We start from the raw sequence: 24,713 nt of genomic DNA on the forward strand, positions 1-24,713 counted from the left end.
AACCATTATTTTAGACATCCTTGGTACAACTGACATGCAGGAAAATGTTAACAAGCAATACAGTCATGCCGAAGTTCAGCGGCAGACATCAGTGAGACTGACCCCGATGGCCTGTAAACAGGGGCGTAGCCTGGAAGCCCATGGACAGATGTATTTTCTGCTGCTTCATCATTCGGTGTTGACAATGTGCAAAGGGCATCCAACACTGCAATCCTCTCCACCATTGTTTTCTCAATACTGACGCCATTCTTGTGAGCGATAACTGAAGTACAACATGCACATCAAGACAGTGGGCTTTAAGCACCTGTAGGACCTAGCAAATGAATGGTCTGGGAAATTTACTTACCCATATCCTTGATCCTGTGGTGGTATCGCTCAAAGCGGTTGCAGTCACCAATCATGGGGTGGCCCAGCATATCTATTTGCTCCCCAGTGTGATAGCCACAATGGATGTTGGCCCGGTTTGCCACCTCTGCCTTCCATATCTTAAAGATAAGATGGAAACAAAAAGTTCTTAAATGTCTAAACGTAAAGTAGCATTGGAGACAAAACAAAATGGCAGTACAAAATTACCCTCTCAAATAGTCTGTGATGGTCACATATCTGAACCTGGAGTTGCCTTGCCTCCTCGTCAGTTAGACTTGCCGATCGGATTGAAGACAAGTAGCCACCCAGCAAGATGTTGGCTTTGGTGACAAGGCGGCAGTTGTTGTGGCCAATGTATTCAGCAGAGGCTGCTGTAAATGCCTCAGGGCAACACAAAACATCTCTGGTTATTATGGTCCACATCTGAATAAGATGGAGCACCTCACAGCCAGTGGCACATGCCAAGTGATGAAGATCTGGGAGCTGAAAGAATAATGTGCTGTATAATGAATTTAATCTCTGCATAGCACAAAAAGCTATAAAAGATAGATCAATTTAAAATGAACATGCAGCCATGCAGCCATGCACCCATCTTTGGGTGGACTGTTCCTGAGTAAATGCACTGGTTATCTATATAACTTTATTACCTGCTTGAGCCAATGAGGTCTGTCGATTGCAGCAATCAGATCACTAACAAACTGTTGGACTTGTGTCTTCATGTTGCCCCAAATCAGACTTATTTGCAGTCTTCCAACACCAAGAGCATCGAGGTGGAAGTGATCGATCCTTGTCTGAAACAAAATACAAAGCCAACCGTAGTATTGTTTTTACATGGTTTCCGTCATACGTGCTTCCTATTTCAATCCTTTCAATGCAAGGTGGAGCAGGACATGTTCGGTCCATTAGTATGGCTGCTCAGAGCTTGATTGTGGCTACAGATACATTAAAACATTTACCTGAATGTGTGGTTCAATGACAATGCCATCAGAAAATAGCTGGTTGTTCGGGCTATACAGGGTCCCAGTCTCTGTTTCATGTTGTTTCCTCTCCACAACACCCATTTCAGACATGGCAGCGATAATGTTGTTTGTGTTGGCCTTTGTCCTGCGGGGTGCTTCACTGGCAACCTGTGGGTTGGAGAGGTCGGCCTTGTCAACCGTGCAAAATCTGCATCTAATAGAGGGCACAGTAAAAGGGATTAGGTATACATTTTTAAGATTTTGCACAATAAACAATAAAAGCCAAATGGCTTGTGAAGAAATAATTCATCTAACCTTTTGTTTGCAGTGGATGACAAAGAGTTGGCACAGTGGTTTGCCTGGGGCATGTCTGCATTGATCTCGCCAATTCCTCCACAAACAAACACCTCACCCCCATAGTAAGGGCAGTCAGCATAATAACCTTTCTGCAGTTTCTCTACGTATGGTGAAATGGCATCCATACACTGCTGAAATGACGTTCCTGATTTGGAAAGAAGATAAACTGTATCAAATCCTAAATAGGCCATGATTTAAACAACTATTTGTATCTAAATGTAGTGACTATGCTCCAAGGCCTATGATGCCCATGTGTTCTCTTTTTGCCCCCTCAGAACGAGGCAAATTACCCAGGGAAAAGTACATCCCATTGGTGGAATGGTACTTCCGCCTGTACAGCCCAAACCCATCAAAATATAAATGGATGTACAGCGGGAGCACTGGTACTCCTTAAAGAAAACAACAAATAGGCTACTTCATACATGTTTATGTTCATCTTAGCCACATCAGTCGCACTCTTTTGATTGAACATATTATCTATATTATTCATGTCCATTGACTATGAAAAGTTCTACTGTACCTGTAGGGAGGTCTCTTTGTTGCTGTCCCTCACTGCAATGAGCAGGGAGAGTTGATGCATCTCTGATGAACCTGCTGCTTGGCTCTGCAAAAGCTGTGGCAGAGTGGAGGCTGTACAGGTAGTGGCCAGTGTACTGTTGGATCTGTGGCATTTTTCTCACCACAGCATCCAGTGTAATGGACTCAATGGTGTCAGAGATAAAAATTTGTTCTCTGACTGGTGTTATATGGTGATACTGCTGGTGATTTCTCATCTCCAGGCCACGGAACAGCAGCCTGCACCTGAGGACCAGGTTCCTTTTAGAGCTATCAAAAGCAATTGACTCCACTCTTGCAAGTTGTGCTCTCCGGTCCGTGTTAATCCTGATGGTGTCAAGTGCAGTTACCTGAAATTTTTTTTTTAAATAAGCCTACATAAAATGATGACCTATATCTTTATTGGTGAGCGCTTTTTAAAAAATTTGTTTACCTTGCCCACATTTGTCTTGGCAGACTGTACGCAAAAGAGCTTGCTCTGATGAAAGAGCCTTGAATTGAAGGCGTCACTGTGGCAGTCGGTTACTGGCACAAATGTCATTTTGGCCATGTGCATATTGTTTTTTAAGATGTTGTCCACTGTCTTCTCCATATTAAAGTGGTAGAAATAGGAATCATCACCATGTACACTAATAGGCACCTTTGATAGGTTTTTCCTGATCTTCTAAAATGGGGAAGACGGTCAAATTACATGAGTACAGTATCTTAAAACAAGGCCTATATCTTTACTTGTAGTCATTAACAGGACCCTATGTACGTGCCCAATGGAAAGCTGATGCTAGAGTGCCATGGTATCCAACTTTGCTTTGCCTACCTTGAAAACACTGACATTTGGTGGCACGTCCTCCTTCTTGAAACTGTCGTGTGACAGGATGTGACAGGTAAGCTAGAAAAATTGCTCTCTGAAATGCCAGAGGTTTCAAAGAACAGGCTCAGGGCTGCCTCAGTGAAGGAATTGAATGGATAGAGATCCACCTGTAGAGGCAAGGCATAAGCAAACATACATAAACATATTACACATCCCTTAATAAACATTACAGCAATAATTACTGTGAAAAGGATGTATTGTTGTTATTTTCTTGTCATATAGTAATTTTGTGAGTAACCTAACCTTCAGTTGTACAGTCCTAAGACCGTATACATTAAAAAGCAATGCATTATCACAGTGTATTAATTGGACTGCAGATGGCAGTGAAGGGGTAAAGCAAATCTAGGTTTATTATTAGCCTACCAATTCATTTTCAACATCATCAATGCCTTCTGGCTCAGGAGCTTCCTCAATATCTATGTCCATGATGTCCCCGTCTGGCTGAGGCATGTCTTGCTCTCCATCCTCTTCAGAGGCATAGTCATGTAGCTCATTGTCTTCATCAGAGTCCTCTTCGTTGTGAACTTAGGATGCACAAAAGCAAAGCAGTCTGTGAGCAAAAAAAAAAAGGCTTTCTGTTTTCTCCATATCTCATTAACATTAAACAATGATGAAAGACAGCCTAAATCAGTCACAGCACACAATAATAAATAGATAAAGAAATTTCTCATAATAATATATATATATATTCTTTACATTTAATATACGCTACAATAAAAAAGAAATAATAGAGGTATTTTATGTCACCATTTCCATATATGTAGCTGGCGCTACTAAGAGCACTGTTTGCACGTTGCCATGACAACGCAAGAAGAGCGATCTTTTATAACGGTTTAAAACGGTCTTGTGGTGTAAAAAAGATTTTGCTTACCGTGACTTTGAGACACATTACATGTTAAATTTTATATGGTCTTTGCAAAATACACACTGTTAAATGTGTAAAGAAAAAGTCGGGCGAAATCTAAAGTGAGGAAAAAAGAGGCGAGCATAAACAGCGGGCTTTCTGTGATCGTACAGCTGGTCTCACCATGTAGGCTGACGTTACAGGTGACTGGCCACACACTCATCCGCCTTTCAGCAACGGTTAAGAGGAGCTTCGGGCGAGCTTTCACTCCGGCAGTCTGACAAACTACTGTTTGTGTTAAGGTAAGATGCTAACGCTGTCTTTAGACATCCTAATATTACTTGGAAGCCGCCTGACTCATAACTAAAGGTAGATAGATACAACTTACCTTCTGCATCTTCTCTGACTCTTGGGGGATGAGGGTTGTCGTTATCGGAGCGAATTCGCAACATTTATACGAACAAGTAGACACAGTAACGTTAGGCTGCTAGCTACACAGTCAAACTGCGTACAGTTGGGCTTTGACTGTTGCGGGCTGGATTGACACGCGCCGTTGGTTGCAACACTGTTGCGCGCGGGCTGAGTTGACATCCGCCAGAGCCCGCGAATGAATCGCTGTATCCTAAGAGACTGGCAGCTAACGAACACTAAAGAAAATGGTCCCTTCAAGACTTGGGAACGTAACGTCAAGCAGTGAAGGCGAAAATCACAGTTAGTAATATGTGTAGCCAAACCGTCAGTGTTCTGTGTTTGATGGAAAATGAACGATACACCCTTTTTGGTTAAGAGGTTATATTATTTGTTTATAGGCTAGCTAGCTAACGTCAACTTACATGTAGCCAACGTTAACTAGGTTGTATCAAGGACAACATTTGGCTAGCTTTGGTATTTTATGCTTGCTTTTCTTACTGTCTTACAGTCTTCATTTGAGCCAGAGCAGACTTTAATGCCATACAAAATAGTAAAGCATGGCCATGCCAGCCTGCTTCACTCTTTCAAATTCTTTGTAATTTAGATGGAGAAGGGAGGAGGAGAGGAGATGAGGCGAGAGGACACCAGGGGAGGAGGGGACAAATCCTGAGGGAGAGTTGTTCGAGGTGAGTGAGTGATAGACATAGATTGACTTTATCATTACATAGAACAAGACAATTGTGTTAATGCAACCAGAAGTGCTAAAATTATATTGCAATTCAGCCTTTATTGGAGCTTATTTGCAGATGTATGTACGCTACAATACAAGGCAAATAATCATAGATCTATATCTAAGTAGACTGGTGGGTGGGTGGGATGTTTAAAAGGTTAAATGACTGGTTTTATACTATAGCTTTATGTTCAATGGTTATACAATATGTGCAATGTATATTTAATATAGTGACTTATGCATGGGGTTTACAAGAGAGCCTACACAGCATAAACAAAATATAGTTGAATAATACACATTGAGCCTAATTCACTAATATGTTCTTAAAGGGATAGTTCACCCAAAAATGAAAAATTAGCCTTCATCTACTTACCCTGATGACATTTGAAGGGGATTGGAAGGGGGGCTATTGTACTCAATATTTTAGTAAACTGAATTATAGAATATTGCCTACTCACAGCAAGATAAGAGCCCCCATTTTTGGGGGTGAAAAATAGAAGTATAGGTAAATCTTCAAAATTAGTAAAAAATAGTTGTACTTTGGTGGAATGCATAACCAGAGAGATATATAAGTGAAAAAAATTAGTTTTCCACATTGGTTCCTGAGAAAGGCCAAATGGCACATATGGTGCCAAAATGTGCCAAAATGTACAAAAAAGGCTAAATTTGTGTTTCAGCCTGCACATACCTTTACTAAAACCTTTTTATCAGTGGCGGCTCGTGCAGTTTTCTCCAGAGGGGGCTATAACTCCAAAATAGACAGACCAAAACCAGGGTTTCTGAGTTTTTAACAAATTTAAGGCTTTTAAAGATCTTTTTAAGACCATTTTGAATTAAATTTAGGATTTACACAAAGTCAGAAAAAAGTAAGGAAAATTGCAGTCACAGAATTGCTTTCACACTAACCAAATTTGTAGAACAACCCATAAACAATAAAGAATGAATGTGGTGTATACAATGGAGTGAGTGAGTGTGTGTTAGGGTTCTCATACTTTTTCAAATCTAGTGGGTTTTAATTTTAATTTAGTATTTTAGATTGTTTTTTTGTTTGTTTTAATTTAGTTTTAGTTAGTTTAACAAGTAATTAAATAAAAGGGGGCGACAAAGAAGCGGTAAATTATCATACATAATTTAAGACCTGAAAAAATATAATTCAAGACCTAGTTTACAAAATATGGACAGATTTAAGACTTTTTAAGGCCTAAAATTGAGATTATCAAATTTAAGACACTGCAACATCTTTTGCATGGCCCAAGATAGTGTCACAAACTTAAAAAATGAATGCACCAATTTAATACAAGATGGAGATGCTATGAATCAGCTTTCCAATATATATGACTTGATTACAATATATGAAAACAATATATTGTATGAATGTATGTGTTCATGTAATTAAAAAAAGACAGAGTGTATTGCCGCCCTCTGTCTTTGAACTGCTGATTAATTATGATGTTCGGCTGATCAGGTCAGAGTTCTTTCACCTGCAGCTTCTCCTGATATGTTCTCCCCTCAAAAGGTTTTGATTTAAGTGACTTCACTGGATTATTTAATTTCTCTTTCTCCATTTTGCATCTCTGTCTATCGTCTCCAACTCCCGCAGCTTGACCTGTCAATCAGCTGCACTTTATGACAGACGGCTGTGACGTCGGCCCCTCCCATAGCGGGAGGTTGGTGCTGTGTGAATAATCCAGCTGCATTCAGCTGTGGGTGCAGGGCAGGTGCCCCAACACCGCCCTATCTCTTGTATTGAAGAGGAGATACTGCGCATGTACAACTTTTAACGACAGTCTATTCCAGGTTTTCCTGCTGTACAGCACTTTGGCACAAACTCTGTTTGCATTTAAAGTGCTCTAAAGAAAAAAAAAAAAAACTAAAAAAAAAGAACTGAAAAAACTTGAGAGGTGTTGGAGAGGCAGCTGTTTACATCCAGCGCCATGGCAACATAACATATGTCATATGCTTAAGGGATACTATGAGGTGTGCATTAATTTTGAAAAATGGAATTGATATATGGTCATAGCTATAGACTCATGTCTTTGATTTTGCACTACAGGGTCAGCTGAACGAGGAGATGGGGCATGCTGTCCCTGTGTGGCATGTTCATGCCCATGCCACCTCATGGCTGGGAATAGGATGACAAGTAAGTAAAAAAAAAAAAAAAAAAGAAAATAATATATGCCTACGGCTCTCACCATTGACAGCTCCACCATCACTACCACCCCTCTGGCACACAACCCTAAAAGGATAGTTCAGTTTTTTTTTTTTAAATTGGGGTTGTATGAGCTCCATATGGCCACTAAGTAAATTAGATGCAGTCCACAGCTATCTCCTCTCCCTCAGTAAGACACAATTGCTCAAACTTTAGGACGCAGAACCAGCCGCAAACAGGGAAGTATTGTACCAAATAAACAGGCTATTTTCTCTGCATACTAAAACTCCCATCTAGGAGTAATACCACAGTTTAAGAGGATGATACAGAGACATTTTTTTGAGTGTATTAACTTTTCGGAAAAGCGAAGTTTAGTGGAAAAACAAAGTTTATCTGGAACTAACCAACAAGGAATGTATTCCTCTGCGCAGCCCAACAGCGCGACGCGCTGAACCACTCAGGCTCTAAATGAAGCCTCGATTAGTCCAGACTGCTCCTGGAGCTCTGTATCTGCTCCGATCACAACGTTCATCATCTGCTCCCTCACATGCTCGGCGGTGCATCGATCGCAGCCTCATTTGGGGAAGCCTGGCTACCAAACGGACACCCCTGCCATGCCAACAGGATCCCCACCCAGAAATTCAAGTGCAGAATAAAAAAAAAAAAAAAAGGGTCCATCATTTGATTTTTATTTCAATCGAGGGGGTATAACAGGTATTCTTTTTATCAAATAAAAAAGCTAACTTTAATTTGCGCAATTTTAGAGTCTAATGCATCGCTATCGTTTCATTACATTCCTTAAAATGCATTTCTCCCCTCGCTCCTCTCTCACAACATACTCATCTGCACTCACACCGGTACAGACACACCCACCCACACTCAAAAGGGTGGAGGAGAGACATTATGGTAAAAAAAAATCAGCAACAAACAAACAAAATAGTAAAGGACAACCAGAGGTTCTCCAAACATCCAGCTCTGAGCTGTTTTCACTCACTCACTGTTTTCTAAATGACAAATTCATTCTGAGGTATCCTGTATCACTTATTCTCCATGATATAAGAACAATCTTGAAGGATCAAGCTCCAAATTCAATCTACTAGTGCAGCGGTTCTCAACCGCTCACCGCTTTCAGTGGACGGTGTATAAAGTTAGTAAAAGTAGATAGATAGATAGATAGATAGATAAAATATGATTAATATAGATAGATGAATGAATAAACAAAAAAAAAACAAACTGATAGACCACACTCATTTCAGCCCAGGCACCCCCTTCCTAAAGCAAAAAAGCTAGGGGACTGACCCCCCAGACCCCCATGTCAGCTCTATTATCAAGACCTCATAGTCCACCTCCGTTACATCCCTGTCCTTCCATCTATCCCAGCGATAATGCTATCTCTTTGTGATGCAGGAGAGCATATGGCGTTTAAACTGTTTTAACTTGTTTTGTTTTTCCAGGCAATGAAGGGGGACAGAAGAGGGCATTAGAGAAGAGCAAGGCGCTCTTTCTTCTGAAAAGATACCCCTCCATTGAGGAGAAGTCTGAGCTGTTGGTGAGGGGGCTTCAGATGAAGACTGTGAACAAATGGTTCATCAATTACAGGTAAGAAAGGTCAATAATGTAGTATTGGTCCATAGGTGCTGTAGCCTAATTTTAAAGCTCTGTGTGCACACATGTACATCTTACTCCCCCCATCTTACTGTACCCTTGTGTATGTAACCCACAAAACAGACTACAGACTTTACTGTACTGTCAATACATACATTTATCGGAAGTGTAGTGGTTCTTCACTAAGTGGGGACAGGGAACAACATACACTACCTGGCCAAAAAAAAAAAGTCGCCATCCGGATTTGACTAAGAAAATAGGTACGAGTCTCCTATTGGGTAATTACTGCATGGGCGATTATCTTTCAGCTGGCAACAAGTTATTTACCCCCAGTTGATGCAATGAGTAACTTCTCATTTCTTAAACAATGGATTTGTCTTCCCTAATGGCACAGGCATATTCCAAGACGACAATGCCAGGATTCATCGGGCTCAAATTGTGAAAGAGTGGTTCAGGGAGCATGAGACATCATTTTCACACATGGATTGGCCACCACAGAGTCCAGACCTTAACCTCATTGAGAATCTTTGGGATGTGCTGGAGAAGGCTTTGCGCAGTGGTGAGGCTCTCCCATCATCAATATTAAAATTAATGCAACCCTGGATGGAAAGAAATCTTGTGACATTGCAGAAGCTTATCAAAACAATGCCACAGTGAATGTGTGCTGTAATCAAAGCTAAAGGCGGTCCAACGAAATATTAGAGTGTGTGACCTTTTTTTGGTGGTGACTTTTTTTTTGGCCAGGCAGTGTATTTTGAGGTCTCTTGATTCATTCCCATTTTAAATAGCAGTATTTTTTTTTTAAATTGCAGATACACCATGTTTCTTGAACTGCGGAGGCGGGCACTTAAGAAACTATCAATGGAGAGCACTGAGGCCGATGTGGAGCGCTTGGTGATGAGGGGCACAAACCTGGCCTTTGCCCACCTCCTTGGTAATGGGAGAGAGCTGAATGAGTCCTGCAGGGACACTGTGAAAACATACCTGCAGGCTTGGCTCAAGGCCCTAAAGGAGGGAAAGGACCCCAACGCCAAGGCCATCAAGGCAGTCCAAGACATGAAGAGTGCCTAGTGTGTGTGTGTGTGTGTGTGTGTGTGTGTGTGTGTGTGTGTTCAAACTTTCTATGGAATTTAATTCAATCTTTTGAAGTTTTGAATTTGTTTGAATGTGTTTTGTTTGACTCATTCATTGTATTCCCTAGATTAATTCATTTAAATTCATATTTATTCAGTTGAATGATAAAATATTATATCATTCTTTATTTATTATATCATTTTTTATTTATTACATATTGTTGCATAGATAATTATAAATGTATTGTTTTTGTATATTTAAAATTAATTATTCTATGATACTTTTCTATGATATTAATTCAATTTTTCAATTTATTAATTAAACACTTTTATAAACTTAATTTCAACTCCTGTTTATGTTCATCTTCTGTTAAAAACATTTGTTACATAAAAAAACAGTACATTATCATATCCTTCTTCATCTGAAGCAATATTTTACATTTTTAACTTGTTCATTCAGTTATTTTTTGTTTTTACCTTATTAATCCCATTACGCAGGTCTCTCAAGACAATTAAAAATAATGCAAGTTAAATATTGAAAAAAAAAGTAATTATCATTTAGTTATCTAATTATCATTTAGCACTCCAATAACATTATATAAGATTTTACAGTGAATATAAATAGACCATTATCATATTATCATCATAATACTCCAGTTAAACATCTGGTATTTGGCTGTCAAGCTGCTAGCTCACGTTAGTGTTTTGCTAGTAGCCATTTACTGAAGCTCTCAACGAGATTTAATAATGAAAAAAGAGCCAAAGACTATTTTTACCCATGAAAGGTTATTTCCAGTTTCCTTGTTTCAAACGTACAGCGTAGTGTGCAACCATATGCAGCACAATGTGCAGGCATCCTTGTTGTTTTAGTTTTCGTGCCATCTACAACCATGGATTGCCCCGACACTTTTGCCCCCACTAGCTTAGCCTCGCCGTAGGCACGCAGCTCAAAGGGGCGTGTCGTATCTACTCTTTTATATATAGCTATGGTGCTACTCCCATGGGGTTTGTGGGTTTTGCAACACTCACAGTTTCACAGATACAGAGGGGGATCCCTGTCATTAATTTCCAGAGCTTGCCGTTACTTTTGCAGTAAAACCAAAGGAGCAGGAGGTATGAGCCCTGAAAATTTTGAATGCAGCTCCAAAAAATGAACAAATCACTGTATTGTCAGCTTCACAGCTTCTCTTTCTGCTCTGCTGGGCTCAGTTGCTCTCTCTCACTTTCGTTCTTTTCTTTCTTTCTTTTTTCCATTCTTTTAGTTACCCCCCACCTTTTTTTTTTTGCATGACTTTTAATGTTTTGCCATGGCAACAGATGTGTAAAATAAACAGATATAGATGCATAAAATACAGAGCTACAGATGTGTACAAGTTTGTTTCATTATTTTATTATCCAGTGCTTTTAAATCTCATCTCAATTTTGCAATTTACCTTATATTCTAGATAAATACATAGAAGTAAACTTTGTAATGTGTTGTTTGTTTTTTGGACCCTGTCCTTAATTGTGTTGCAATACTGTGCATTGTGAAAAGATGGCAGCATAGCCTTAATTTTGGTTCCATTAAAAGAGGACCAAGTTTTGAACATTTTTAACATGGAAAATGACAAAAATAGACTTACTTTTGTTTTACAATTTGGGTCCAAGAGGCTTCTTAAAAGTTCCTGAGATGACAGATAAGCTGAAGCATTTTCAAATGCCTAGGTAATATGCACTGCGGGGGCTGATTTTTTGAAATATTGTAGGGGGCACCAATGAGCCGATATTCCAAAAACACCAAAGGCAGTCATCTGAACTTCCCACTGTGAACTATTGTGCCAGGTTTCACGACTCCACAAGTTTTCTAAGCCCAGGATAATTCTACTTCCTTTTCATGGCAAAGAAAAATTCACCATGGCCACGGCCCTTTGAAAAATGAAAAAATTCCAATGAACATTTGAACTATGACATGTCTTGACCCTGACCCTGTTGAGTAAAAGAATTTTAAAAATATCATATATTCAACAAATGGCTCAGTTTTTTGTGTTTCCTGAAAAACTTGAAAAATTAACTAGGGCGATTATTTTAAGAAGGCGATGATATATTAAATATTTTAAAAAAAGAATCCAAACGTTATAGTTCTGATAAAGACTGAAGCTAATTAAAAGATTGAAGTTTTGTAAGAAAAAAAAAGTTAATTCATATGATTTTGTTAGCACTTTGACTGCAGGGACCAGTTTTGGTACCTAGGGTCCCCAGTGGGAGTTTTTGATATAGACCTAGTGTTCAAAAAATAAAAAAGCAACAAAATCAGTATGCTATCAGCTGTTGTTTATGACACATAAGGCTCTAAAAACTTCAATTCACAACTTATATTTTGCATTTTTTTTATTTAGATAGAAGGTACTATTATGAAAAATACAACATAAAAATGTCAAATTATTAAAAAAAACATATATATATATGGTTCTGATTAGGGTTGAAGCTGATTAAAAGATTTAAGCTTTGAAAGTGGAAAAAATACTGATTGATATGATGTTTGTTGTACTTTTTCTGAAGATACCTGTTTGGGTCTGAAGGGTCCTAAGTGTGTGTTTTTCTGGAGGGACCCCAGAGGGTAATATTATGAAATAATAAACTAAAATAAGATACTCAAATTAAGATAAAGGGATTAAATTGATAAAACCTACTTTTACAATGAGGTATGATTTAAAGGTGTCCTAATGCCAGTGGAGTAAATTCCCCTGTAAGAGAAGCCAAGATAAACAAGAATGCTTGCAGCTTTCTGAATGCTCTCCTAAATTTATTGGCCTTTTTAATGGCAAACACTGACTCCAGGTGATGAATTCAATATAAAGTCTGCAGATGACGCAAAGATGTTGCAGTCATCGTAGCGTTTTCCCACTTCTACCAAGTGAAAGTTCGAGTTTCTTTTGGTTAGATGTGTAATCACCATCCAATCCCCCTGGAGGAGAAAAAGAAATTTAATTTGACAAGGAGGTAATGAACCCGTGCAGCCATTATCTTAGATAACCCATTTGAGAGACTGGTTGAGCACTGATGAAAATTCTATTAAACATAGTTGGCTGATTTCTCTATTTTGTTCAGTGGCAGAAAAGCTTTTTTTCTTTTCTCTTGCCAATTTACTTTGAACTCTCTGAGTTGCCAGGGATCATTATATCAAGGAGCTTCAAACACTCAGCCTTTACTTAACGATTCAAAGGCAACAACCCCAGACTGAGGGCTAATAACCTCTGTGATGCATACACAACACACCTCGGCAATTTTACACAACAGTGCCACTCTCATCTTCTCTCTGCACTTTGAATCAGAGTAAGAATCTGGTCTGAGATAAGACTTTTCAAGCTTAAATCAACTTCTTTTTGGACTGGTCTTAACCTGAATTAATTGCTGACTCAGCATTTTTATGCAGCTGTGCTGCTGGTAGCCATAGCCTGAGGCCTGATGTTATCAGGTTGAATCTGTCAGATCATCCAGGACATTCTTTGGAACCAATACCTAAGAATTGCTCTAATGGATTTTCTTTCAACTTTGCACAAATGTTATCTGTGATGCATGGATTAATAAGTTAGATTTTGAAGGTAAAAGGTGAAAGGTCAAGGTCAGTATACTTCTGACTCAAGGAGGAAGTGACCAGATTTTGGAGGTACAAGGTCAAAGTTAAAAGCCACTGGAGCCGTTCTTTTTGACCAACCACTATACGTTACTGAAAAGGCATGCAACCACCAGGCTGTAGTTTTAGTTTTCTTTGCTGTCCAGATACATTTCCTCCCTGCAGATGTTATTTTTCCTCAACTGCAAAAGTACACAGAGACAACCTCACACGATTTGACACACATCATTTGGTCCCTTTAGCACACAGAAGATGTCCTGTATAGAGAAGAGGTTGAAGGTATACTGGAAATATTTGAATGGTATTTGCAGGTCTGCTGTGTTAAATAATGTGGTTGAAATAAGATATGGTAAGGTTTGTATGACCAAAAATGTATCATAACAGGATCACTGAATAAATACTTTGTAACTCATTATAGTGCTTCATGAATATTTAATATTTTATAAAAGGGGGAATACTTGCCTTGTAAAAAACCTTTAATACAGATGTTGCACATTTTTAACGTGCATCATCACACTTTACTTTATCTAAAGGCAGCAGGGTTTTAGGTAGGCACCAGTCAGGCCATGTGGGAGGGAAACTTGTGCTGCAGGAGCTAGTTTTCACAGGTTTGAGGCCTGGCATAGTGCTATGGTCTGCCAGTTAGTGTTTAGTTTATTTCATAGAGCTGACAGTTCCATGTTGATTCTGTGGAGGAAGGAAAAAGCTTAGATATACAGAAAAAGCTTCGATATGCAGATATATTACATGCATGCATCTCTTTTACTCCATTTTCCCCAGACACTTAATTGAAATTTAGTCATTTCTTAAGGAATTTCCTCTTAACTTGGGAAAACCAGCTTTGTTATCCAAAGAAAGGGAGGTACATGAGGAGAAATCCTGAGACAAATACTGAAATTTACTTGGCATCATAGGAAAAACTAAAAAATAGTTTTATTATCACTGTATATCCACTTTGGGCTTAGACTTTTTTGTCTTTTTTTTTTTTGTGTCTCTTGGCACACATTCATGACCCACTGGAAAGAGTGTCACAACCTACTTTTGGGTCCCAACGCACCAGTTGGGTAACCTGACACACCAGATGGATTTGTCTCACACATCCATCTGGGAAAGCTTCAATAGGAAATGTCTGAGAAAAGGCAGAGGCTTTGAAAAGTCCTCGGAGTATGATTGGGTGAATGTTCTGTCTGTCACATCTCTATGGGCCAATCAGAGCAACAAAGCACGTGACGAGCAAGAAGGAAGGATGGAATAATGTGAAACATGGCGACTATAGACATGTCAGTACTCGACTTTTGTCATTTTTGAAAAGAAAACAACTCACTGCTGTTCTCTGTTCTTCTTTTAACAAAGAAATGTTGCCAAGTTCTGATAAAACTGGTGCTTTAGCAGCATCCCTGCTAATCTCTTCCTCCATAACAGCACCAGCTCTTGCTGCTGCTTGTTTACGTCAGGACTGTGCTGCGCCTGAAAGTACTGCCCCTCGTCACTGATTGGTCCTGTCACTTTCTAACCGGGTTCAAATGGTTCAGATGGGAGCTTAACAAGATGGATTTGCCAGTGAAAAACAAGGAAATGGGCGTATCCATCTGTTTTGCAAGGTTACCAGTTGAAAACCATTGGTTTAAAATATACTGTACACTGATTTGGAAACACTTTGGTACAATCATGGAGTGATGTTTCATTAAAAGTGAATCAAGTAAAACATCATTTGGGTTTGTTGTTCTCAGCTCTATGTTTACAGCTCTCATGATGTAGTTAGTTTCATTCAGAGACTCAACATAATTTTATTATTTATTTACTGCTCTGGCAGCATGTTTCTACAACGTGGCATCACTCTATTATTGATAAAAGTAGAAAAATACAGCAGGTCTTGGTAAGTGAACTGAACACTTGTAAAAATGACCCCTTATCTGAGAGAGCTAATTAGACCATAAGAAAGAAGATTGGTTGCATCTGTAAAGTTATAGATATGTTGACATGCCCATTGCTCTTGCCACTGGTTTGACAGTTTGATCAATGGCAAGCTGCTAAAACAGCCTTTTATAAATGGTATAAATATGTTCATAATTGCATGCTGGACAATCAGAAAAAGGACCCTACTTTCATGTGCAGGATAAGATGACTAAAGGGATGTATCTCTATCTGCAGTGCCCACCAAACTGCAATTTACATAGTACTTTCTACATTGAATGTACCCAGTTTAAGCGTCACATTAATAAAAACACAGCAATGATTCAGTGGAAGTAGAAAAACAGTACAGCAGTAGATCAACATATCTGCTATTTTTGCAGAAAATATGTATATTAAATTATGCGCTCCATCTGTAAGTAAAGTACAGTGTGCAGCTTTATAATAGCTGAAGTTTTTTCATACATTTCTGCTGTGTGGAGTTCAATGCACCCTTAATTACCTTTTTGATGAGACTAATTTGATCTGATCTCTCCGTAAATGAAGGCGTATTTCAAACAAGAACACATTTGTGCCATTTGTCGACTCTTTCTCTGCTACTCTCAAATGAGGTGGGAGGATGTCACTATGGAATGTAAGAAATACAGATGTGTGGGAGGAGGATTTAAAGAAACGCATTGAATGAATGAGACATTATCTGTCTAAATGTCAGAGACTCGGCTAGATCCTCTATGATCAGGCTCCTAAATGCTCCATTTATACCACAATGTGGATGTTTAAGCAGTAAAAACATGCAGCTGTTATTACAAATACTGTTCACTTACACTATATTGTCAAAAGTATTCACTCACCCATCCAAATGATTGAAATCAGGTGTTCCAGTCACTTCCATGGCCACAGGTGTATCAAATCAAGCACCTAGGCATGCAGACTGTTTCTACAAACATTTGTGAAAGAATGGGTCACTCTCAGGAGCTCAGTGAATTCCAGCATGGTACTGTGATAGGATGCCACATGTGCAACAAGTCCAGTTGTGAAATCTCCTCGCTCCTAAATATTCCACAGTCAACTGTCAGTGGTATTATAACAAAGTGGAAGCGATTGGGAATGCCGGCAACTCAGCCACAAAGTGGTAGGCCACGTAAGATGACGGAGTGGGGTCAGCGGATGCTGAGGCGCATAGTGCGCAGAGGTCACCAACTTTCTGCAGAATCAATCACTACAGACCTCCAAACTTCATGTGGCCTTTAGATTAGCTCAAGAACAGTGCGTAGAGAGCTTCATGGAATGGGTTTCCATGGCCGAGCAGCTGCATCCAAGTACAATGCAAAGCGTTGGATGCAGTGGTGTAAAGCACCCCGCCATTGGACTCTAGAGCAGAGGAGACACGTTTTCTGGAGTGACAAATCGCGCTTCTCCATCTGGCAATCTGATGGACGAGTCTGGGTTTGGCAGTTGCCAGGAGAACGGTACTTGTCTGACTGCATTGTGCCAAGTGTAAAGTTTGGTGGAGGGGGGATTATGGTGTGGGGTTGTTTTTCAGGAGCTGGGCTTGGCTCCTTAGTTCCAGTGAAAAGAACTCTGAATGCTTCAGCATACCAAGAGATTTTGGACAATTCCACACTCCCAACTTTGTGGGAACGGTTTGTGGATGGCCCCCTCCTGTTCCAACATGACTGTGCACCAGTGCACAAAGCAAGGTCCATAAAGACATGGATGAGAGAGTTTGGTGTGGATGAACTTAACTGGCCTGCACAGAGTCCTGACCTCAACCCGATAGAACACCTTTAGGATGAATTAGAGCGGAGACTGAGAGCCAGATCTTCTTGTCCAACATCAGTGTGTGACCTCACAAATGTGCTTCTGGAAGAATGGTCAAAAATTCCTATAAACACACTCCTAAACCTTGTGGAAAGCCTTCCCAGAAGAGTTGAAGCTGTTATAGCTGTAAAGGGTGGACCGACGTCATATTAAACCCTATGGATTAAGAATGGGACGTCACTGAAGTTCATATGTGAATCAAGGCAGGTGAGTGAATACTTTTGGTAATATAGTGAACTTCCACTTTTGTGACAAATGCTTCATGTAAGTTAAGCTTTTACAAATGATTTCTTCATCTTTCAAGAAGCCACACATGCAACAACCTAGATAAGGTCATAAATGAAACTTCAGTGTGCTTTTGGAGATAATATTTCCCTTTAAATGCATCAAGGAGAGTAAGAGTTTACGAGTTCTTTTAGGACAATCTTAAAACTCATGGGGTAGACATTAATGTAGAAGAAGCATAAGTTCCAGATTGCCTGCTCACATCATGAGTCCCAACAGGTATCTTAAACACTATTGTATTTTGAACAGACCACATCCTGGTCTGGAGACAAAGCCCCATGCTTGCAACACTGATTTTCCATATCTGTGTTGATCAATGTCATCGCCAATGCTGCAGAAAATAATCACCAATGCATTACAAAGCAGAGATCAAAACTGTTGTGTCAGTACATGCCAATCAGTCTTGGTGTGTGGCTGCTGCTCAGCTAACCCAGCTTACCCTCAAATTCCACATACTTCATCTGTGCAGCAATCCACACAGAGTGAACTCCAGAGAAAATCAGTCCATTTCAAGTCAATCTTTGAAGTTCCACCACAGCACATGCTCTGGTCCAACTCTTATGCACGCCAGAAGCTCCACTCCACTCTGTTGAGATAAACCCCAGGTTTTATCCCATCAGAAGCCGCTGCCAAAACTTACCATTTGATGTAGAGCAGCTCAACCCAAACAGGAGGAACAATACACAAGGCATCCAGTCAACTTCAATACAGTGCATAGACTCCTAAATGTAAATCTCATAAGTCTATCAACATGCTAGGAAAATGTTTTGTGTGTCCTTTGACAACTACAAAACACTTGAAATTCAACTCAGGTTCCTCCCTCTCTGGATCTTTGCTGGGATGTTTCTGCACCCTGATTGGAGTCCACCTGAGGTAAATTAAAATGGATGAATGATTTGTAAAGGCACACACCTCTTTATAGAAGGCCTCACAGCTGACAAAGCATGTTAGAGGAAAAACTAAACCATGAGGTCTAAAAGATCTAAAAGGTTGTCTAGATGAAAAGTGGCAATCACGATACTTTATGTAGGGAAGTTAAAGTCCCAGGTGATGCTAAAAATAGTGCAAAATATGTTCATTTATAAGCATTATTCTACATTATGCACCTAGAGGATGCAGCAGTGATTGCACAATTAACAATGCAAAGAAAAAGACTGGAGCATCTGAAAATGTTAAAAATATGCAGATGAGCTCATTATATGTTCTTCTGCATTGAAATGAAAGGGAACTGGGCATATATATGAACTATTTTGCACATTATTAAAGTTTCTTTACTGACTGTGTAAAGCCATTATTGAGATGATGCTAACAAAGATAAGAAAGGATGGATGTTTTTGGTCAGAAATCTAACATTAAGGCTGAATCCCAACTCTCCCCTTAACCCTCAATCTTACCCTCAAGCTCAACCCACAGTCCTAACTCGCCCCTCAAAACCAAGTGTAAGGGCCATCTCTTGACTTAGAAATGGGACACCCTTTAATAGCAGTTAGACTGTAGAGGGCAGTAATGTGCCAAAACTGTGTAGTTTGTTGATTCAGAGGAAGAAGAATGAGAATGCGTTAATATTCAACCAACTAACATGTATAAACACCACAACCACGGACATATTCAGCTGAAAGTCACCGTATAACATGGCCAATAGCTAACGTGAAACACCAGTTTTAATTCGTAGGCTTGTCTGCAATGGCATGGTTACCGGCTTACGATCGTAAAAATAAAAGTAAATGTTACGCTACAAAAAGGCAAATAATCCACAAAACACCATTAAACTAAGATATTTGAGTGGTTTTCGTAATTTCTAGATCTCTATTAACAAAGAAATTTAGACTTTTAGCTCGATTTCTTCCCTGCATTCGCCGCCATCTTTCTTTGAGTGATAACCCTCAATACCAAGGGAGCTCCAGGAAAATCTCAAAATTGAGGGAGATAAAGCCCTCAAACTTGCCCTTCAACTCAACTCTCAGCAGAACTGGGACAGCCCTCGCACTTCGCAGGGAGTGCACATTTTGAGACTGAGGGTTAAGATTAAGGGTTAAGGGGAGAATCAGGATTCAGCCTAAGTCCATCAAAGCATGTATTAAACAACTATAAGCAGTTCAACACAATAATGACGTTATAAAAGACATCTTTAGCTGAGCCATTGTATGACTCAGTGTGATTTAATGCTTTAGTTAATGCAGAGAGAATAATAAACCGCTGTTGCCCAGTGTTTAGAAATAATCAAGTTGATACGAGTGCATGTAATCAGTTAAGACTTTAAATGGATCATCACACACTGAGGCTAATACCAATGAGTAATTATTTCTATACAGCTGTAGCAGATGAAAGCAACGGACAAAGATAATCAGTCCAGAGGCGTGGACTGATCAGCTACTTATAAAAGAAGAGTTCATTTTCTTACAGATGTTTACTCCTGGCAGTAAGACTAAAAACAGAGCTCCGTTAGCACACACGAGGATGGAAATAATGCACGTTAGGATTCCTTTACTGAGAACAAGTCTGGAGTTAGTCCTATTGCCAGCTGATGCAAGCTTTTAAACTGGCAATGTTATTTCACTGTGCATAATTTAGCTTTTTTTTTTTTTTGCAAGCACAGATATGACCAATCAGAATCCTCATTGTTGCCTATGTTTGAGCTTTGAAATGGATGAAGCCTTAAGTGAACGCTTTCTTCTCTCTATAACACTGTGTCATGTCTTCTCACTTTTTAGATATTTATTAAACTCCAGCCAGTGCTACATATTTCTGTCACCGATATGATATAATGAAGCCTTGTAAAATATGGAGGCACGCTGCAGGAAGCCCAGGCATGTCCAATAATATGAATGAGCCAAATTAACCTCATGTGGTGCTAGAACTGTTTAAAAACAAACAGGAATTTATTCCAATTATACGTATATCAATAGCCAATTCAACTCTTACCTCAGACAAGTGCTGCACGATTTGGTAAATGTGCAATTGTGATTGAAGCCGCCTCTGCTGTCTCATTTTTATGTATCTTCATTCATGACCATTTACAGGTGCATCTCAATAAATAAAATATCATCAAACAGTTGGTTTATTTTAGTAATTCAATTCAAAAAGTAACTCATGTATTACTTAGATTTATTACACACAGACTGATACATTTCATATGTTTGTTTTTTTTAATTTTGATGATTATTGCTTACAGCGAGTGAAAATCCAAAATTCAGTGTCTGAGAAAATGAGAATATTGGGGAAAAGCTCATATTGGAGACTCATGGTGTCCCACTCGTATCCACTAATTAACTAAAACGCCTGCAAAGGTTTCCTGAGCCTTTAAATGGTCTCTCAGTCTGGATCAGTAGCCTACACAATCATGGGGAAGACTTCTGACTGGACAGATGTCCAGAAGACTATCAGTCTTACCCTACACAAGGAGGGTAAGACAGAGGGTCACTGCTAAAGACTCTGGTTGCTCTCAGAGTGCTGTATCCAAACACGTTAATGGAAAGTTGAATGGAAGGAGAAAAAATTAGTAAAAAAGGTGTATATTCAAGCAAGCTTCACAAGGAGTTGGCCTGCAGGTGGAGTCGGTGCTTCAAGAGCCACCACGCATCGGCGGATCCAGGACATGGGCTACAAGCGTCGCATTCCTTGTGTCAAGCCACTCTTGAAACAGAGACTATGTCAGAAGTGTCTTACCTGGGCTAAGGACAAAAAGGACTGGACTGTTGCCCTAGTCCTTTCTTCAGATTAAAGTAAATTTCGCATTTCATTTAGAAATCAAGGTCCCAGAGTCTGGAGGAATCGGAATCCAAGTTGCTTGAGGTCCAGTGTAAAGTTTCCACAGTCAGGGTTGGAGGACACATGAACGTGTTTGTGGAGCCATGCCATCTGCTGGTGTTGGTCCACTGTGTTTTATCAAGGTCAGCTCAGCCGTCTACCAGGTTACAGCATTTTATGCCTCCCTCTGCTGACCAGATTTATGGGGATGCTGATTTCATTTGCCAGCAGGACTTGAGAGAGCGTGAGAGAGCAGGGAGAGACATGCAGGAAATAGTGCCACGGGCCGGTTTCGAACCCAGGTCGCCTGCGTACATGGCACGCGCCTTAACCACTCGACTACCGGCGCACCATATCCTTTTTCTTTTAAACTAACATTCTAGATATTAACGTCTCTTCACTCTTTGTGCATTGTCTATTGTTTTTTTGCTGTTTTGTATGTATTGCTATTTTTATCTTGCCTCTATCTGTAAAGCACTTTGCTCAGCTTGTGCGGTTTTTAAATGTGCTGTATAAATAAACTTGACTTGACGACTTGAAAAGAAGCCCTGACCAAGTATTGAGGACTTTACATGCGCATACTTTTCCGAAGTCCAACATTTCTGTGCTAAAAATCCTTTTTTATTGGTTTTAAGTAATATTCTAATTTTCTGAGATACTGAATTTTGTAGTTTCATTAGCTGTGAGCCATGATCATCTAAATATATGAGTTCCACTTTTTGAATTGAATTACTGAAATAAATCAACTTTTTGATAATATTCTGATTTACTGAGACACACCTGTAAGGTTGAATGTAGATGGTAAAGGGTGGAACAGGAAGCAGATACACGTGCACACATTTGCAGGTGGATCAGGATTTATTTAGCAAACAATTGCTTGAAGATGTGTGTGCTCAATTTAATATACTGCATATATACACTCACTGGCCACTTTATTAGGTACACCTTGCTAGTGCTGGGTTGAACCCCCTATGGCTTCAGAACTGCCTAAATTCTTCATGGCATAGTTTCAAAGAGGTGTTGAACATTCCTCAGAGATTTTGGTCCATATTGACATGATAGTATCCCGCAGTTCCTGCAGATTTGTCGGCTGTACAGCCATGATGCAAATCTCCCGTTCCACCACACCCCAAAGGTGCTCTATGGGTCTGAGATCTGGTGACTGTGGAGGCCACTGGAGTTCAGTGAACTCATTTTCATGTTAAAGAAACCAGTTTGAGATGATTTGAGCTTTGTGTCATGGTGCATTATCCTGCTGGAAGTAGCCAAAGGAGGATGGGAACACTGTGGTCATGAAGGGATGGACATGGTCAGCAACAACAATGATCCAGTCTTTAAAATAAACTCATTTGTTTTAAAGTGCAATAAAAATATATCTTTAATGTGTATTAAGGTGACTTCTTTTCAAACTGTAAGGGCCATGCATGCACAAGGAAGCCTTTAAGTGCAGATGAGCTGTACGAACAGCAAACTTCTGCTGATCATACCTGCATCCCGTATTCCCACACTCTACCAAGCACAAATATGATGTTTATGAAGAACTTTTGGTCTCCACACATGGCTGCTCAACCTGCTTAGACCTGAGATTAGACCTTGGCTAGGGGTCTCACAGCATGAATGCTCAAATTATGAAATGGTAAAATCTCAAGCCATGTGTGCTCCATTCAATATTTATCAGCTCTTGGATGCATGTCAGTATTTATTTGTTGGTGGGCTCCTTGTATATTCATGACATGAATAATGCCATGTATGTTAATCAGATGGCAGAGAGCACGAGCAAAAGAGTCTCAAAGCATCCTTCTAGAAAATCAATCATCTGCACAGCCTCCTTAGCATCAACTAACTCCACCGCTCCCCAGACAGGATTACAGCAGAGGAGTGCACCATTTTCTTTTTACATATTGCTGGACTAACCACAGGCACTGATTAGCTGCTTCCCTCCCCCTTGATAGATGCTTTGTGCCTGGATTTAATGAACTGCTTTGCATTAGTGAGCCCTGCTCTCCCTGTGCACTTTCCTCGACTTGCTCCCTCGCAGTCTGGCAAACCAGGGCAGAGCTCCTGTGGAAAAACATAAAAATAAAAAAAAGAACTCAGTCAACACATCTATCAGTAAGCAGCCGGCCAGGCTTACTCCGAGCCAAGACAGAAATATTGACAAAATGTCTGCTAGCCATCTTATTATCTTGCCCAGGGTTGCGGTTGGCAAAATAGCACATGCTGGAGGCAGCAGCGGTGTTTCCATGTGTGTGTCCTGTCGGTAGAAAGAAGCCAATGTTTGTGGAGCGTGCAACCCCGACACCCTGTTGTTGCACTGCTGAGCTTTGAGTGCCGCGCCATCATCTGTGGTATTAGTGTTTCTGGCTGCGATGGGGAGTTTGAAGCAGATACCAAACGAGGAACACATCTGATAATGAGTGATTCACTCGCTACATGTCTGAGTTGACGTTATATTACTGTGGCAACACGAGCCAGACACCAGTTGCTCGCACCAGTTGCTCGGATGAGAGTATGCCCAAGAAATTTGATGAAATGAGCTCAATGTCAAAGACAGAGGACAGAGGACAGGCAGCAGGGCCAGAAACAGGAAACGGTCAGACTCTGAGTGCAGTAAAGCCGGTCAACCAGACCGGCACATAAGGGCCAGTTTGGAAACATTCCCTTTTTGGAAATAGAAACCAAAGATTATCAAGCTATCAGTGAATTTGACAACCAATTCTGACAAGTTTGAATCCATGCCCTTATTAAGTGTTTTATGGACATGTCTAATAACATTTTGCAACCTTGTCTGATTGGGGGTATTTGTGATATCTCGCTGAATAAAGGTTAATGGCTCAGCTATCAGGCCTGTCTATGACAACAGAAATAAATGGATGATATAAAACAGTGGCCAGCCTGTGTGCCAGAGTGGTGGCTGCACTCATTTTGGTATTGGTCACATAAGACGGAGACAACATTAAGATGAAAACAAAGGGATTGAATGTGAATCTTATACACCAGAATTTACAGCATAGCCACCACAAAAACTGTTTTGGGGCCATTCATGCATTAATACCAGAAATCCATCCAGGTTTAGCCAAACAATGCAGGCCCTGCTTCTCTCTTTCTGTCAACATGAAAGGTGGTAAATGGGAAAGCCAGGGTCTTTAGCAATTCAACTCTTTTCCACCTTATCCCTGGGGCCGCTACTGTAAATCTGAATATGGACAAAACTTCCGGTGCTAAGGCGGAAGTACATAAATACATGTATTTTATTACAGCAGCTAACGATAGATGTTAACTACGAACGGCAGGTGTTTGATAGAAATTCACCGCAAATTTGTAAATATTGATAATTTTTTTGAAATCACATGTTCACATTGTTTTATAAGCTGTAATTAAGTAAATAAGGTGGATACTACATTATTCCTGGGGGTCTA

Source organism: Cheilinus undulatus, linkage group 12 (assembly GCF_018320785.1).
Source record: "Cheilinus undulatus linkage group 12, ASM1832078v1, whole genome shotgun sequence".
Lineage (NCBI taxonomy): Eukaryota > Metazoa > Chordata > Actinopteri > Labriformes > Labridae > Cheilinus > Cheilinus undulatus.